The sequence below is a fragment of the Drosophila teissieri genome, chromosome X (genome assembly GCF_016746235.2).
Source record: "Drosophila teissieri strain GT53w chromosome X, Prin_Dtei_1.1, whole genome shotgun sequence".
NCBI lineage: Eukaryota > Metazoa > Arthropoda > Insecta > Diptera > Drosophilidae > Drosophila > Drosophila teissieri.
Window position 1 is genome coordinate 14,177,712 of NC_053034.1, and position 13,606 is coordinate 14,191,317.

The following is a 13,606-nucleotide window of genomic DNA, read 5'->3' on the forward strand; positions in this document are numbered from 1 at the left end:
TCCTCGAAGACTCGAAGACTCGGAGCTCTCGCGCTCTCCACGTTTAATAAGCAATTTTGATTTGGAGCAGATTATGTGACGACCAAACGAGCTGCAAGTTCAGGTTGCATGCCACACTGCACCATTGCTGCCTGGCTACTGCTGCACTGAGCGAAAATACCTATTCTAAAGTAAGTGTTAAATTAAAAAGATTGTAACACTATTGACTACAACATTATATTTGAAGATTACTTCTTATGTTAAAGTTACATTTTTTAACATTATTTTTGAAGATTACTTCTTATGTTGAAGTTACATTTTTTTACATTATTTTTGAAGATTACTTCTTATGTTGAAGTTACATTTTTTTACATTATTTTTGAAGATTACTTCTTATGTTTAAGTTACATTTTCTTAGGCACAAAAAAGATTGTAACACTATTGACTACAAACTTATTTTGAACATTACTTCCTGTTTTTAAGTTACTCTTTCTTAGGCACATTTATATGTGGCATATTTCTACAAAGTGGCTTGCTTGCCAGTGCATTTGATTTTCTTGCAGTGTAAGCCGGCCGAAGGAGCCGCCTGCTTGCAGCTTTTGACTGCGACTTGCACTTGACTTTGTCGCTGACCCGGCAAAGATTTTTAACTGGGACTTGTTGCCAGTTCCTCGGCTCCCTGATGCCGATACTGTTTACATGGAACTTGTACTGATTGCTCCCAGTCATGCCCCCGATTTGGAGATTCGCAATTTTATGATAAGAGCGCACTGAGCGGGCACCGATTTCATTTTCGCCGGAATTGCCTGAATTTTTATTGAATTTTAATTGGTCAACTGGTGACGAGCTTCAGCAGCAGCAACATTTATTCTTTTAGAATCCCTTGCAGAATCCCCAAAGATCGAGCAGCATATGCCTGATGACTGACCCTTTATTTTATTTATTTTTTTTCTTAGTTTTCGCAACGTTCCGGAATGGCAAAGGTTCCCAAGAAAATTTAGATCAATTTTCCTAATTTACCCGAGCCGCGGCGATTGCGTGTCGTGGCGTGAAAAACGGCACTTGAGGAAAACCCACAGATTTCGAGAAGTAGAAAGAGGAGGAGGAGTTGGAGGAGTTGGAGGAGCTGGAGGAGCTGGAGGAGCTGGTGGAGCTGGTGGAGGAGCAGGCATTCCATTCAGCGGAGGAGGCTGAGGCAGCGGAAAATAAATCACGACTCAAGTTTCGAAAGCGCGAAACTGTTACCAAAGCACTTAAACTTAAATTGGCCAAAGCGAGCTGCGAGCTAATCCAGTCGAGGAGATCCCACAAAGCCTCGACTTTTTTTTTTTCTTTTCAGGCCGGGCGGGGAGTCCCGAGTCCCAAATTAGAAATAGTGTAGATAGATACGCCAATAGAATTTATAGCGAGCCTCTCGGACTGCGTTCCTTTTGCTGCTTTCCAACTGCCGCCGCCGCTGCTGCGGATGATGCTGCTGCGGCTGCTGCTCCTCATGATCATGCCCTGGTCAGGTTAATTTTGGGCACGACCATGGCCAGGCGGCCATGTGGATGACGATGACGATGATGATGGCAACGCACGAAGGAAGCCGCGCGGCCTACACTGCGAGAAACTGCAGCCCAAGGATGTTTGTAGTCTTAGGTAAGCAAATCTACATTTATAACTAAGATAATGAATATGTTCAGGCATGGTAGTTTGCATGACATCCCACTGAAATATTTAACACATTAATTTGTGCAGTTGTCACCACACTTTTGTGGCAGTGTAGCAAGCTGGGATGAGCAGGGACGTTGGGGTTGGTGGTCATGCGGCTGAGGCAGAAACGTGCTCAGGGATCGCAGCTTAAGTTTAATGGAACCAATTGAAGATATTTTGTGGGCAAGTGATAAAGTTGTATGCCCAGTTGGTGGGTGCCTTCCTCTTCATCTTCTACTTCTTCTTCTTCTGCCTCTTCAGAGAGGCATAAAAAAAGAAAACGTTGGCTTTTCCATCAACAACTCTCGGCTGCAAGTTCACTTCACGAACCCATTAAATGATGCGTATGCCCAACGTGATCATGCGTCTCCGAGGGGCCAGATCACACGATCCTGATACGCAGAGTGGAAAACCTGAGGAGGAATCAGCGTGAAAATTGCCCCCCCTGCAGCCCCGCCCCCGCCGTTGAGTTATGTGAAAATTGCGGAAGAATTTCGTGAGGCGGCTTGTTAGTAGATGGAATGGAAGCAAAGCAAAAGCAAAAGCAAAGCAAACTGAATCGCACTCCGATTGCAATGCAAACCGAAGCCGAACTGAAGCCAAACCAAACTAGACTAAAGTAAACCCACATTGAGAGCCAGGTCCAAAGGCAATTGGCCGCCAATCAGTGGGGGGAAGTGGGTGAAAGGGGCTGCGAAGTAGGTTAAGGTAATTCCCCAACATCACAAACATATGGCCACAAACAAACTTGGAGCTGTCTCATTGCAAAAATCATGGGGAAAATCACGGCAGCTGAGTTATGCCATCATAAGTTCGCACTGAATGAGGTCTGAATCCGAATCTATATCTATACGAAGGATGAACTTCAAATATGGTATGTTATCATTGATAACTGATAAATGTAATTAAAATATTAGACAAAGTTTTAAGTTTGTCATGGATAATAATTGATTTATTCTATTACTTTTATAATATAAATGTAACTAAAACATTAGACAAAGTTTTAAGTTTGTCATGGATCATCATTTATTTATTCTTTTACTTTTATGCATAGTTTAAATGGTTTGTAAGTTGTCTTATAAATTATATGTATGTGCTTGTTGTACCTTTGATTTCCTTTGCTGCCTGTGATGATATTCGATTTTCCGGATGGTGGAAAAACCCATGGGGATCGTTTCTCAACTGTGTCTGTGCCGCTTGTGACGTCACGCTTCCGCCGCCAACCAATCAATCAAAGGGCCGTCAACTCCACAGCCGCCGTCTCTTTCTGCCGCCCCCTTGCCATCTCTTTCGCTCGCTGGCTAAGGAAAAAGGTCTGCAAGTTCTTGGTGGCTTCGTTTGCGGCTTTCTTATTTATTTTGGCTCATTTTTACGCTTTATGCACTGCGCGTTTCCCCACGCTCCGCACCTCACCCCCTCCCCGTCCCCACTTTCCACTTTTCCAGATGGTTCTACTTTTCTGCTTTTTTTTTTGTTTTTTGCCAGAAGAACCCCAAAACCCTTGCTTTATTTCACTGCGCTGTTGTCCATTAAATTTGATACCCACTTATTTGGCCAATAAAATTAACCTACCTCAACTTGTTTGGCCTTCGTCATAAAGGTGGGCGAAGCACCAGTGCGAGCGAGCGAGAGAGAGAGAGAGAGAGAGATGGCAGGAGGGTGCGTGAAAGAGATGGCAAGGGGGCGGAGGGAAAGAGACGCACAACACCAACACCATAACCAACACCCTCTGTGCCATTTGCCTTAATGTCAGACATGCGAGTGTTTAATGTGTACTCAAGTCTCAAGTCTGTTCTGAAGATGGTTGCACTTTCCGAATAACTCGCAGTGCAAGGAAAGAAAGAAACATGGAAATTTTCATTTATCTAGTTATATATTATATATATTACATTTTGAGTTCACATAATATGTAACAGTTGCTTATTAAAATATGCAAAAATGGACTATGATTAAGAGCGCAACTCTTCAAAGTTGTATAACACCACAATGTCTGGAAGACCTTTATTATCTGAAGTCTCCTGACTCGATGGACCTTCAGTCCGATGGTCCCATGGTCCGATGCAATCGGTGACCCACCTCCTCCTGGGCAACAGCCACCTCATGTGGCGAACGCATCGGGCGCGCAAATAAATTAGCGGCCACCAAGTGTTGACATTTATTGTCAAGCCAAGCCCCAAAAAAAGCAAACTGCGAGAACGCGAGTTCCAAACCGAAACCGAAACCAAATTCCCGCCAGCAAGACAACAACAAAAATACACAAAAAAAAAAACACAAAAAAAGAAAAGGAGGAAAACGAATCGAAACGAAACGAGCGACACTTGCAGCGGAGTTGCAACAAGATACGCGTCGCACGTTGCAAGTTGCACATTGCACACTGCACATTGCCGCACGCTTTTGGTCAATTTCAATTTATTGCATCAAGTGACAATCGGGCTAAATGGGCGGGGAATGTGAATGGGAATTGGAAATGACAGTGGCAAGGACCCAAGTATCCTATTTAATTGGTGACCCCGACAACGTCTAAATTGTCGCACCTTTTTCAGACGCAATTCGCTGCGCCTTCAATGGGCTTTCAATGCGAAGGCACTCGCTTTTTGTCTTGTATAAACTTAGTATATCTTATTGTTTGTATTCCCAAATCCCATTTTACATTTATACATATGTATTTATTTTAAAAATTACCCCTTTTTGATTGGCTAGCACTATTTGCCGCCTAATTACATGCTTTTTATTATCATTTATCTATAAGTACATTTGTAATTTTGTTAGCTGGGCAGCCAAGCGCTTAAAACGAGCCGCTTTTTTATTGAGACAAAAAAAAAAGTAGAAAAAAGAAAAGAGGTAACCAAATTTAGACCGAGCGCGTTGCAAGTTGCCAGTTTCAGGTTGCCGGTCGCCGGTTGCACGTTGCCCGTTGCAAGGCAATTAAAATTTTGCGCCAAACAAAAAGCGAACAGGGGTCCTCCTTCGACCCTCCGTCTCTTTCTTTCTCTCTTTCTCTGTCTCTGTCTCTGTCTTGACGTCTCTGTGTTGCCGTCTCTTTCGCGTTGTTTCGGTGCCAAAATAAGTCAAGTGTTGCACAGACAGCAACGCGAGGAACCTCAAAGTGGCAGCCAAATGGGCGTATGAAATGCAATTAAATTAAATTTGCAGTTTTCACGAGTCCAGCGTGGCGTGCCACCGGGATCAGGAGGGGGGAGGGGGAAATGGAGCATCAAAACTACTCGCAACCTGTCATAATGGTCAATGTCAATTTCGCATAATTAACATTTAATTGAAAAGTTGCAACCTAATGATGGTGCATCAATGGCAAATTGAGGGAATAGAGGCGCGGCATGGCCGTAGATGGGGCAATTTGAGGAGGGGCATTCGGCTTCGGGTTTCCCTTTTAGGGTCCGTGACAGTGCGTGTCCTTTGAGCAAAAGGGACAATTAATACGACTGCGAAGGGAGTTTAGTGTAAAGTGTGAACATAAAGTTGGTAGAGGGAATATAGCTAAAGGTAGAGGTAATATTCCTAGAGGTAGAGGTAGTATCCCTAAAGGTAGAGGGAATATCCCTTAAGATAGTGGTAATATTCCTAAAGGTAAAGATAATATCCCTACAGCTAGAGGTATTATCCCTAAAGCTAGTGGTAATATCCCTACAGCTAGAGGTAATATCCCCAAAGCTAGTGGTAATATCCCCATTGCCATCTAAACAGAAATCTCTCTCTTAAGACACTACATCTACTAGTACTCGCTTTAGTAACTGCCGTTGTTTTTGCCATTGCCAAGTTGGCAGCATTTTTGGTTTGGTCGGTTAGCTTTTTAGCCAGTTCCACTGTCTATTGAAATGTCAGTCAACGGCCCTGCGAAATGTTTTATAGCCAATTACAGCTGCCAAAGTGTGTGTGCTTGCAGCGCATGGGGGTATTTGTGGTAGCAGGCTTTTGGCCCCAGACTTTGGGCCAAGTCTTACTTCCTGGCTCTGTTTCGGCTGCGGATTTGGTTTCGCCAGGCCTATCGATAACAGTTGATAAGGGGCTCAGCCTCAGCCCACACAGCCACCCACTGACAGGCCATGTGTGCGTGCACTGCAAGAAATGTTGTGACACTTGAAAGGATGTAACACTTGTAGCACTTTGATAGCTAAGCAAACAACACATGTGCAAAATATCTGCAATAAGTAAATTACAGTATATACAGTAAATATTTTACATTTCATTAGCTTCTTCTGTTAAGGAAATTATTCCTTTTATTTATATTTTTTATTTAGTTAGTTTTTATTTAGTTTATCATGTATAGAATAGCTCTCAGTGTGCTTCCCTATCGGCAGTGCATCCCCACGTCCCAGAAGTTCGCCCCCTTTCGCACAGTGTGTGATTTTAAAAGGTTTTCCATGTCGAAGCGATAAAATGGCAAAAATTGAATAACTGACAGAGTCAAGGGAGAGGTCCTCTTGGATTTTCACTAACTGCGAGTGGGGTTCTTTTTTATTTTTTTTGGTTTGCCGATTGGCTAAATCGATAGCAAGACTAAAACCAAAAAAAAAGGGAATATTCAAGTGGCTAAAATCGAAATCAGCGAAGCCTAAACAAAGCAAAAGTCAGGCTGTGGATTAATTCGCACTTTCGCGCGTTTCTTGGCAGCTTAAGGTGATCCACTAAATCCACCCCCTTTCGAAAATCCCCCAAAGTGCACAAATCTCGAGCCCCTTCTTTGTTTTTTCGACGCTCTTGAGCCGCCACTTTGTTTACAAAAATTATGCAAAGCATGCAATTGTTTTAATTCCTCCTTGCGAGGGTCTTGCTTTTTCGCTTTTTTTTTTCGTTTTTATTCCCCGTTTTTGGGTCCCCTTTTTTGTGTAATAAATTTAACGCCAAGCTGGGAAAGTGGGGAGGGGCAGACCAGACTAACTGCCCTGGCCCCCAGGCCATTCGAAATGCATCACTGACCTAGCTCAGCCGAAAATATTGCGAGGGTATCTTGGTTAGCTGCCTCTCATATCATTCACCATTCAAGCTGAAGTTCTTGCTGGTATTTTGAGTTAGTTTGTAACGATTTTGCGATATTATAGCGCATGATATCCCGCGCATTTACAATAAATGTGTGTTGAACAAGCATTGTCAGACTTAAAGGATTATATACCAATTAAAGTTTGCCGGCAATCAGGACTCGCACACAAGTGCGTATTGCGGTGTTTGTGGTGTAAATGGGGGGCGTTCCTTTTCGCGGGGGGCAGGGGGCGTGGCTTAAGGAGGTTTTCTGATCCTGATTGAGAGCCCGAAACTCAAAATGCGGCATATTTTGGCGCGACTGTGTGCCACTTGACTCGATTGCACAGGAACAACAAAAGTTATGCTACAATTCATGCATGAAACATGACTTCCATACCCCCGCACCCCGCACCCCGCACCCCTCCACCCAATTCCACTCAAAGCCACAGGCGTGGAAAGGGGGGTCTCCTAAATGCTTGATGGTGTTTAACTGAGGACTAAACACTGCGAGCTGATGCACAGTGAGAAAGATTGTGCACCTGTATACGGTTCCTCCAATCTAAATTATATATTAAGTTCTAAAGTATTAATACAGTGCATAAAGTTGCATTATTGCTAATTTTAAAGCATGCTAACTCTTCTGTTAGTTATGTTTTAAGTTAGGCTTTTATTGAAGTTTCTTTTTTAATTTAATTTAAGATTTTCATATCATATTGTGCGCATTTTTCGGCAGTGTATGAAGCTCTAACGTCACCGTCTGCGGCTCAAAATCAAACGCACGCAGGCGAAAGCTTTTGAAGCTTTTCTAATGAGCATCGCTGCTGCTGCGTTAACCCATCTCACCGCACCTGGCACAGCGCACCCCTTAACCCGCTTAACCCATTAACCCTATGGCGCCGATGGATGCCGACAACCGAGAGCCGCCTTGCGCTATTCGCCTTTCGCCGCAGGCGCAATTATTGCAACTTCAATAAATTTTCGACTTGATTACGCACAGAGCGAAATTAATCGCCTGCATACGTCATACGCCACCATGCGGCAATTCCAATTCCAATTAAGAACTGCGCCTCTGCCCATCGCCCATCGCACATCGCCTATCGACTGTAGGGAATCGAGTGGCAGGAAATTCTAGGAAATTACTCACACTCATTAACATATTTACACCTAAAAACGAACGCTGACAAATGACAAAGAGGCGTAGCTGGCAGTCTGCTGTTTATCCAGTTCGCAATTAGACAAGGTGCCTCCATTCCAACTCGAACTCCAACTCAAACTCCAGCTCCAGCTCCAGCTCCAACTCCAACTCCCTCCTCTCTCATTTTTTGTCAACTGGCGATCCGCAGATGCTAAAATACCAAGCTTAGGATCAGCCAAGTGACTTAGGCACTCCCTGTTCCCAATTCCAACTTTAACTCCACTTCCGCAGCTTTTAAAGGCGAAATTAAATCTCTAGAAACTCGGCCTAAAGAATTCGCGTGAATGATGGATTCGCATTTGCTGCCACAATAAAGAGCCAACCGAACTTGATGTATTTGTAGGGATATGCTCTTAAAAAACCCTTTACCACATCAATTTGAATATGTGTATGTATATAGCCACTTTGTGCGATTTCCAGAACACGACGGCTGGCAAACAGGAGCGGCAGGCGTCAAAGGAGCTGGTCGCTGCTCTGGAGCTCCGGATCTCCAAGCAGAGCCACTCACTCGATGAGCAGAAGGGGTCAGGGCCCCAGACGATTACGATTAATGAGCAGGCACTTAAAAAATTTTACACGGCACGCGCTCTACGCAGCTCCCTCCTCCTTCCTCCGTCATCCTGCCACCATCCTCTTGCCACCATCCTCCTCCTGCCACCATCCACCTGCCACCATCCTCCTGCGTTCCCCATCCTTGCCAGCCATTTCGCATTAAGTTGTCCAACACCTGCCCAGTGGGCAAAGCGATGGAAAGCGGCCTGATTGCCAATTTGTTGTTGGCCAAGTTTAGCATTCGCATTTGTCTCTGTAAATCCCGCACAGAGCAGAAAAAATCATCTTTCATTTTGGGATCTTTTACTTATCAAGTTTTTATGATAAATATTTAATAACTTTCTTTCCTTTATTTTTGCAAGATATTTTATAAATATCCACATATATATTTTGCAGCTTACAACAAAGTCTGTCTTGCGACTATAATATTCTGCAGAATAGGGAAGTTCGCAGTGCATTGGCAAGGCGAACAATTGCAATGGGCGAGGGGGTGATGCAGTGCACCTTGCACCAATTAAGATGCACTCGCAGGATCCGAAACTAATACGCCTTAGCTACCCCCACTTCCCCCTCCCAATCGTGCGCTGTTGTGACAGATTTTCCCATTGACAGGGCCTTAATGGATTAACATTTGTCAGTGTCGTGTTAGGCCAGAAGTAACGAAAAAGCGGAAAATGTGGAAAGGGGGGGTAGCCACCATAACAATGCCCGCCAGGTGAAAAAAAAAATAAAAGAAAAACACAGGTGGGGCACAGTTGTGGACAGTTTCTGATTTGCATAACCGACGAACATCGCTTTATTCAAGTCCAGTGCGGTGAGGTTCATGGCAGGCAGTCAGGTAAACTGGATATATGGATATATATGTAAGGATGGGCATTCAAAAGATTAATTAGCCGTGGGTTAGATATTTGATACACATTACCAACTACTCTTAGATATGAACTTGTTCTAATAATAAGCAAGTGACTGCTGTTTCATAGAAATACAAACTATTCAGATAGTAAAGCATAAACTGCTAATGAAAGCACCTAAAAAATCGGAAATCTTTTTATAAAAAGGAGCTTTTCTGATTTTAACTGTGATTTAAATGACTCCGATGCTGGCATAGTCCATATTCACATCGCATTGAATAATTGGCGTGTTAATCCGATCGTTGTCCGTGTTGCAATCAGCGATTTAGACACAGTCACTTCCATTAGTTAGGCGACACGCAGTGGCGTAAATGAAAATGAAAATGGAAAATGGTGGGTTCTGTAAGCAGTCGAGTTGAATGGAATGGGAATGTGGGGAATGGGAATGGATCGCATTGGTAGACGCACTTTGATAGCGGGCCCCAAAGTGAATAACTTGCGGCACGCTAAACTCGTATTAATTTTAATGATATAATATGAAGAGACACGCTAAATTGTTTACAGGCTTGCAACTTGGGGATATGGGGAGCTTGGGGATGTGAGTGGAGAAGCGGTGCGTGTTGGGATCCACGTAGCCACGGAGCTACCCATGATACCCATGATACCCATGATTATAGAGCTGAGCTGCTGCTCTCTTCTCATTTTTTGTTCCCCCTTTCTTGTGCCAACTGAGCCGAGGCTCATTAACATTTATAATTTTATTTTATTTAATTATACAGAAGTTTATTGCTTCCGTCGTGCCGATGCGTTTTTTTAAACCCCCCCACACCCCGCGTTTTTTTCGCGCTAAACTGCGAACTAAGCTGGCGGGAATGGAGGGGGGAAAGGGGGGAATGGAGGGGGGAGAGGAGATACTGACGGGTGCAAGAAATGCAGTTTTATAAATTATAGTTAAGAGCTGATTACACGCACTATAAACGTTTACTCTTCGCACCACGCGAACCTCGAGGGGCAGTCGGGTGTTTAGGTCCTCTAATTGATTGGCCGCCACACTGAAACCAAAGGGGGTGCGCTTTACTAAATGGAAAATAAATAAATGGAAATATTTGTTGTTATTTTGCATAGTTTGCTTAGTTTATTCCATATAGATAGTACTTATTTTGCAGATATTTTCAAGCAAAGTTTGTGCTACATTACATATGTCATATTTTACATGGCATTTAATTATATGTTATATATTATATTTTCTATGCTTGCTTCTCAGCACTCCAATTATTTTGGTTCACCGCAAAAAAAGGAAATGCTTTTAATTCTATGCATTTTGTATGCCTGTGTACTTCTGAGTTGGTAGCAAAGGGGATATGTATGTATATGCCTTCGTTACTATGTTTACGGTCACTTATCGGTAGTCGTCTCTCAGTCAGCACATTATACAAATTAATTAGCGCTGGCTCATTACAAGTGGAACACCCCAGAACATCGGAACATCAGAACATCGGATTCCAGAGCAGGCAGCACAAACTACCCGCACTAATTTACGAACTTTAAGCATCGGGAAAACACACATATTTCACAATCAAGTCGGCAACAATTTGCCGAATGCCGTTGTTCAACAAGACAGTGTCTCATAAATCCATCACCATGCTAAAATGTTTCAGGTGTGAGAAGGGGTGGGGTGGGGTGCTTATGGGGCATTATAAATCAGGTGAAAACAATGCTCTCAAACGTTGCATGTGGCATTTGCACTGAATTTCTATTACATCGCACTTAATATAGATTATTAATTAAATGTTTAGCTAGTTGAGTTTCCGTCCTATAAACTCAATAAGCGACTACTAATTGGATGCAGGACTGTCTCGAGTTTAAATGGTGAAATTCATTTGGAAATTGCTTTAAGCCCGAAATTTGACCAACACGAGAGGCAAGAAATTGGGCACAAAGGCGTAGGTAAATGTATGTACATATGTATGTACATATGTATGTACATATATCGAATGTGGGGATAGTATTTTAGACCCAATCTCGAACCCCGCCACCCGCTCCACTGCCACTTGACTCCAGACAGACAGACAGAGCTACACTTCTGCGTATGTGTATATATGGGATATGGATACATATATGGTCTGGAACAGGTCGAATGGTTGGAGGGGGAGGGGGGCATGGAGCGGAGTGGAGCGAATATCTATCAATGTGCTTTCGGTTATTCATCAACGAAAATGTCTAAATTATTCAAATGGAAATGTGGAAATGTCGTCCGTCCTCCACTTCCACTTCCATCTCCACTTCCATCTCCACTTCCACTACCATTTCCATTGCCATCTCGAATCTGCAATCTGCGATCCTTTGGGCCACTCCTGTTTTGTTTCTGTTGGTTGGACATGGACTGAATTGATGAAGCGGCAGCAGACCGACAAACCGTTAGACGTAATGCGGACAGATGAGTGGGTGGTGCTGCAAGGTGGGTGGTGGTGGGTGGTGTGTGGTCGATGGTGGGGCAACCGCTAACAATGGCCTCGCCTCGCCTCGCCTCGTCTTCCCCCAACGCCGGCCGCCTCCATTATTTCCCTTTTGGCAAGTGCCCGAAATGGTTTCGTTATTTGGTCCTGTCTGCCGCTCGCTCTATATTGTATAATGTACATACACATGCTGGCTGGATTTTATGTCTAGTCAGGGATTTCTATAAACACACAGCGTCCCAAAGAAAATATCCACCATCCTCTAAGCACTAAATGTTCCATGGCAATACACACACGCATTCGTTTATACACACATATATGTGTGTATGTGTATATGTGTAATTATTATTTTTGGGCATTTTACTTGCGTCTTTCGGCTGCTCTCGTATTTATATAGTATATATAGGTATAATAGAAAGTATCTTTGAGGTATGATAGAAAGTATCTTTGAGGTACACTAGAAAGTATCTTCAGGAAGACAATTGGTTTTCGCTAGTTTCATTAAGTTAACACTTTACTAAACCCTTCGAGGATATACTTTTCAAATGTGGTCCCTCGCGACGGATCTCTGGCTTCTCTATCAAACGATCATGTGGCTACTTCTTGTGGAAATACCTATGCAACTCTTTCCATTTGTGAAGTCGCTGCTAATTTACTGTTATGACGTCAGGGAACAGCTTTTGGTTTTTATGCCCGAGGTTAAGTCGAAGGTTAAGGTGGAACTTGAATGGCTTGTAATTGTTTTTGTTGCCGGCCGCAGCGCCTGTTTAAATGTTTGTCAAAGGAAAAAGACGTGTCAACTGGCGCCGTTGTTGCTGTCTTACCGTCCCCCTCCCCCTCCCCCTCCCCGCCCAGCTCACGCCACGTAGCCCCCTCCCATCCCCACCCCTCTCCTATCTCTTTGGACAGGTCCAGGCGCAGGACAAAGAAAAATGGTCCACGTTTCATTGGAGCTCTGTTCATCTTGTTGTTGCACACATAACGGCAGCACAGGTCAAGGTGTTAGTTCCCTGAACCACATGTTCATAAATTAGAGTAAAAGAATCATCATTTATTCACCTTACTTAAATCTAAAATGTCATATTATATAATTTCTTTCTCAGAAAGATTTCCAGTTTTTAATATATTATTGAACAAGCAGCTTTCTTTCTTTCTCAGAAAGATTTCCCGTTTTGAAGTAAGTAAGTTGTCTGTTCTTAGCCTTTTCTTTAGCCTTTTCTTTGGCATTTTCTCATTTTTTTTCAAGTATTTGTTGCACAAGTCCTGTAAATGTGCCCCGTGCTGTGCTGAAAAGTGTTGTTATTGGGGCTGCTGGTGTTGGCAAAGCAGCGAACAGGATAAAATTCGCTGTTTACATTCTCTAATTTCGCTTGTTCATTGTCCAGCGAAGCGTTTCGCGTGCATCGCCCGGGCCTCCCCCGATCACCACCCCCTCCCCTCCCCCCTTACCACCCCTTTTCCAGCGCCCCTTGACCCCGCTTAATGCCCCACACCGCAGCCCCACCCCTTGGCCAGCACTTTGAAGGCCAGCAAAAGAAAAAATAAAATAAGAAGCCAACTTTGTTTGGCCAGTTGACCAACAGAGCGCTGGTGAAATTAAGCCGAGTATCCATATCCGTTGTCTCAACTGCAGTCGCAACCCCCCTGAAAAAAGCCCCCTCTTAACCCATTGACCACCGATGGTCGAAAATCGCACGAGGTACACTGAAAAGCATTAAGCATGGCAATAAATTCGAACATAGCAATACTTGATTTGAAAATACTTATACGTGGCTTGAGTTGACTTATAGTTCAATTAATCATAATTATAGCTTACTTTTTCTTGTGAATCCTCTTTTTTTGGCTATGAAAACAACATCAGTCACAGTTTTATAATTCCAAAATAGAAGCATTGATAGGCT